The sequence below is a fragment of the Lolium rigidum genome, chromosome 5 (assembly GCF_022539505.1).
Source record: "Lolium rigidum isolate FL_2022 chromosome 5, APGP_CSIRO_Lrig_0.1, whole genome shotgun sequence".
In the NCBI taxonomy this organism is placed as follows: domain Eukaryota; kingdom Viridiplantae; phylum Streptophyta; class Magnoliopsida; order Poales; family Poaceae; genus Lolium; species Lolium rigidum.
The window spans coordinates 74,148,962-74,154,961 of NC_061512.1; positions in this window are offsets into that span (position 1 = coordinate 74,148,962).

The following is a 6,000-nucleotide window of genomic DNA, read 5'->3' on the forward strand; positions in this document are numbered from 1 at the left end:
TAAATATGGAAGAATTCCAAACAACCAAAATGCCACCTGATGCACCCACTGAGGGAGAGAAAGCAATAGTATCAAATCGCTTTGGGCAAAAGGTCTTAATGAATTTATGATCGAAATTATCCCTTTTTGTTTCCTGAATACACATCACAGCACAACCACTTTCTTCCATTTTTTCTCTTACAGCCAATTGTTTAGCCTCAGAGTTAATACCACGAATATTCCAATCAAGCACTTTCCAGGTCTTAAACTTATGCAAACAATTCATAAGGAAACAATAACAGGTTCAACATCCAAATGCAGATACAATCCACATTTACAAACCCCTGACAGCACACAAAATCACACAAGCTACTAAGATAAAGGAAATGAAAAGGGGCATTTCCTCCCCAGAACACTAACAAGCACAACATTAACCACTAGCAGAAGGATGATCATCTCCTGACACTGCTGTAAGCTTGTCAGTGGTAAGAAGCCCAGGCTCTATCTCCAAAATTTGACCAATGTGCTGAAGTGTTTGAATAGGAATCTGTGGAGTGGTAGAATGTCCTGTCCCAGAAGCATCAGCTGAACTTGAACCATCAGCAGCATGTGCAAGATCACCCCTCACTGCAGGAATGGATTTCCTTGCCCTTTTCCTTGATTTTGGAGCAATGTCTGTTATAGGAGGCACCCTATACCCCTCTTTAGCAGCAGATCCTCTAGTAAATCTTCTAGGCCCATCCTCCACCAGCAAATTCTTTGTCTTCTTATCTTTTGACTTCTTGACAGTAACCTTCCTTGTCTGAACAAATTCCTCTTGAGGTGGTAGAGAAGAAAAAACCAGATTCCTAGCAGTATCATCAGAAAGAGTAGGGTGGTCAACTGGAGGTGGCAGATTATCCACAACCTGCACATCTGCAATAGATATCTTCTCTCCCTCCAAATCCAGCAAAATGGGAGTAGTACTAAGATTAAAAGGACCAGCAGGTAGACCAGAGCCAGACTGAGCAGTTGCTTGTATAGCATCCAAAGCAGAGTAGATTTCCTGGAACTGCTGTGATATAGGTGTCATAAACAAGATAAGAGCCCTTTCAGAATTTTCCTGTTCACTGCCCTGATCAATAAGCATATTATCTTCCATCTGATACTCCATAATAACATCAACAGCAGCAGGAGAGCCTTGTACAACAGCCACAGGTGAAGCAGGAACAAACTGAGGTGGAACAAAGTCATGATTTGCTGCAGCTGCAATAACAGGTGCAACATCCTGTGGTGCAACAATGTTTAAATTTGCTGCAGCAATAGCCTCCACTGCAACAACTTCAACAGGCACCACATCTCCTTGTAACTGGTTTGCTAGCAAATCAGCCTGCTGTAAAATTACTGCAGGAGGTTGATCATCAGGCAGCTCATTTACCATAACATTTGGAACAACTGGGGTTGGATGAGGGGCCACAGTAACTTCAGAAACATTGTCATCCACCAGATCATCAGGCACAACAGCAGGTGCAACAGGTTGAACATCAGCAGGCATGGGGTCCTGAGGGGCATCATTCCATCCATTAGCAGGATACTCTGGTAGGACAAACATGTTATTATCAGGAACTAGGCGCGGGACCTCCGCGCGGCGGTATGATACCTCCTACGCACCACCTATCACATGCCATATGCGCGCGGAAGCCATCTGGGAATCCCACCCGCTTCCTGCGGTGTCCCGCCGAATCCGCTGGAAACTGATCGGATTTGAACTGGGGCGACACTTTCCTTCGCTCAATAAATGGAGGGAAAAATGTTTAGGTCTAGGACGCGTCATTTTATGTGCTAAATGTTTTCCGTTTCGCGCGTTGGCGGACGGGTGCACGCGTGCTCCCGGTACGGCCATACCGCATGTCCCGGCGGCCCCGTTTTGAACAGTTGGCAAAGCAAACGGAGCCAAAAAATCGAGCGGAGCCGCGTGGCGTCATTTTATGTGTCCTAGATCGCAAAGTTGATTCTTCGGTATCTCCAATTCATAAAAAGAATCCAGCGGCTTTACTTGACTGAGGAGACCGCCAAACAGATGACGTGGCACAAGATGGGGACTCGAATAAAGGACAATCAGGGGCGGATGAAGATGGGACATCCATCTGATGGCAATGCATGGAAGAACTTTGATAGAAAATACCCCCAAAGGGCAGCAGATGCTCGGAATGTCAGAATTGCGATAGCTACAGATGGCTTCAATCCATATGGTATGTCGACTGCCACTTACAGTTGTTGGCCCGTGTTTGTAATTCCGCTCAATCTCCCTCCCGGAGTCCTAATGACGAGGAAGACCATGTTCCTGTCGCTGATCATTCCAGGGCCCCATTACCCGGGGAAGAACTTGAGTGTCTACATGCAGCCGATTGTGGATGATTTGAACCACTCTTGGCACCACGGGACGTTGACGTACGACCGAGCATCGAAGACAAACTTCTGCATGAAAGTTTGGTTGCGGTATACCATGCATGACATGCCCGGGTACGCCCTAACATGCGGATGGTGTACAGCTGGTAAATGGCCATGCCCGAGTGTGCGAGCATCGACTTGAGTTCCTTTGGCTAAATAAGGGTCGCAAGTATGTTGTGTTTGACACGAATCGGCAGTACCTCAAACGGAGGCATCCGTTCAGAGAAGACAAAAAGAACTTCAAGAAAGGCAAAGTTGTGCATGAAGTAACAGAGGTGCCAAAGTTCGATGGTATAGCTGTTGATGCCGAGCTACGTGCTCTCGTGCCAGCGGCATCGGAAGCTGGCCATCAATTTGAGGGATATGGTGTAACGCACAACTGGACTCACGGGGCAGCCTTAACGAAGCTCGAGTATTACAAGGACCTCGAACTTCCCCATAACATCGATGTGATGCACACCGTAAAGAATGTCGCGGAGTCCTTATTTCACACGTGCCTAAACATTCCCGGAAGTCAAAGGATAATGTCAAGGCTAGAGTCGATGTTGAGAAGCTCTGTGATAGGAAGAAATTACACATGCAACGTCCTACTGGCCGTCGAAAGAATTGGTTCAAGCCGCACGCCGACTTCTGCCTTGATTCCATCCAAAAGAAGGAGGCATTCAAGTGGCTAAAATACGTCGTGATGTTCCCTGATGGTTATTGTTCGAATATGAGCAAGGGAGTCAATCTTTCGACGGGAAAAGTCACCGGGCTCAAGAGTCACGACTATCATATATGGATTGAGCGGCTGATGCCGGTGATGCTTCGAGGGTATCTCCCCGAGAAAATATGGCGAGTGCTCGCGGAGTTGAGCCATTTCTTCCGCACGCTCTGTGCTAAGCAGATATGTCCTATGGTTATTGAGAAGCTGCAAGTTCAAGTGCCGGAGTTGCTATGAAATTTGGAGATGATCTTTCCGCCAGGCTTCTTTACTCCGATGGCACATCTCATTGTGCACCTCGCAAACGAGGCACTCTTGGGTGGCCCAGTGCAGTTTCGGTGGCAGTTTTGTATTGAGAGAGAGTTCAAGTATATTCGGAAGATAACTGGAAACAAAGCCAAGATTGAAGCATGCATAGCCGAGGCAACGTGCCTTCGGGAGATGGTAGATGCCGCAACAACGTACTATCCTGATGAAGTTCCCACTCGCATAACCCGGTCTCTCGTTACAATGTCGACGTGCCCATGAATGACCCCAAGCTTCAACTATTCCAATGTCCCGGTGGCAAGGCTGGTAAAGGACAAAATATAGATTGGAGAGGGAAGAGAAGGATTGCATAATGCTCTATGTGCTTATGAACATGAAGGAAGTGGTGGGGGGGGACGACGATGATGGCGGTCACGATTTCATTAGGTAACATGGTGTAATGCTTATTGTATCTAGTTTCGATCACCTACATGGTCTCGGTCTAATGCTTATTGTATCCTTTCAGCGAATTCACGGATGAACAGTGGTGGCTACCGCGCGATCCTGATACGTCTCCAACGTATCGATAATTTCTTGTGTTCCATGCCACATTATTGATGTTATCTACATGTTTTATGCACACTTTATGTCATATTCGTGCATTTTCTGGAACTAACCTATTAACAAGATGCCGAAGTGCCAGTTCCTGTTTTCTGCTGTTTTTGGTTTCGGAAATCCTAGTAACGAAATATTCTCGGAATCGGACGAAATCAACGCCAAAGTTCCTATTTTACCCGGAAGCCTCCAGAACACACGAGAACCACCAGGGAGGGGGCACAGGCCCACCAAACCCTAGGCCGGCGCGGCCAGGGGGGGCCCGCGCCACCCTATGGTGTGGGCACCCCCTCGACCCTCTGGCGCCGCCTCTCCGCCTATAAGAAGCCCCTGGATCAGAAAACCCGATACCAATTGACGAAACCCACAGAAACCTGCCAGAGCCGCCGCCATCGCGAAGCCAAGATCTGGGGGACAGGATCTCTGTTCCGGCACGCTGCCGGAGCGGGGAAGTGCCCCGGAAGGCTTCTCCATCGACACCGCTGCCATCTCCACCGCCATCTTCATCACCGCTGCTGCTCCCATGAGGAGGGAGTAGTTCTCCATCGAGGCTCGGGGCTGTACCGGTAGCTATGTGGTTCATCTCTCTCCTAAGTAGTTCAATACAATAATCTCATGAGCTGCCTTACATGATTGAGATTCATATGATGATGCTTGTAATCTAGATGTCATTATGCTAGTCAAGTGGGTTTTACTTATGTGATCTCCGGAGACTCCTCGTCCCACGTGTGTAAAGGTGACAAGTGTGTGCACCGTGTGGGTCTCTTAGGCTAGATTTCACAGTAATACTTACTCATTGAATGGCATAGTGAGGTGCTTATTTATATCTCTTTATGATTGCAGCATGTTTGTATCACTACTATCTATGTGCTACTCTAGTGATGTGTTATTAAAGTAGTTTATTCCTCCTGCATGTGTGTAAAGGTGACAGTGCGTGCACCATGCTAGTACTTGGTTTATGCTATGATCATGATCTCTTATAGATTATGGAGTTAACTATTGCTATGATAATATTGATGTGATCTATTCCTCCTACATATGCATGAAGGTGACGAGTGTGCATGCTATGCTAGTACTTGGTTTAGTAGCGTTGATCTATCTTACACTAAAGGTTACTTAAACATGAGCATTATTGTGGAGCTTGTTAACTCCGGCATTGAGGGTTCGTGTAATCCTACGCAATATGTTCATCATCCAACAAAAGTGTAGAGTATGCATTTATCCGTTCTGTTATGTGATCGATGTTGAGAGTGTCCACTAGTGAAAGTCTATTCCCTAGGCCTTGTTCCTAAATACTGGCTGAGTTACTACTGCTGCGTTACTACTACTTGCGTTACTACTGCTTGTTTACTTGTTTTATCTGCGTTACTATCTGCTTGCAATACCACCACCATCAACTACACGCCAAGCACTTTTTCGGCACCGTTGCTACTGCTCATACTTATTCATACCACCTGTATTTCACTATCTCTTCGCCGAACTAGTGCACCTATTAGGTGTGTTGGGGACACAAGAGACTTCTTGCTTTGTGGTTGCAGGGTTGCATGAGAGGGATATCTTTGACCTCTTCCTCCCTGAGTTCGATAAACCTTGGGTATCCACTTAAGGGAAACTTGCTGCTGTTCTACAAACCTCTACTCTTGGAGGCCCAACACTGTCTACAGGAAAGGAGGGGGAACGTAGACATCAAGCACTTTTCTGGCGCCGTTGCCGGGGAGGAAAGGTAAAAAGGCACTCATACCACGGTCTCAGGTAAAGTATTTTTCTGGCGCCGTTGTGTGTGTGCTCAAAGCTATTTCCTTTAGATCCTGCAATTGCATCTTGTTGTTTCTTGTTTACACTAGTTTGGCATAATGTACAAGAGTGAGCTTCTTATTCTATTTCCTGATTTAAAACATGGATTGTTTGATGCGAAAATTAAAAAACCTATGAAATCTTCTTTGCATGCTGGTAGTAATATTAGTATGAACGCTTTGAACACCATTGTTGACAATAATATAGAAAGTTCTAAGCTTGGGGAAGCTGGT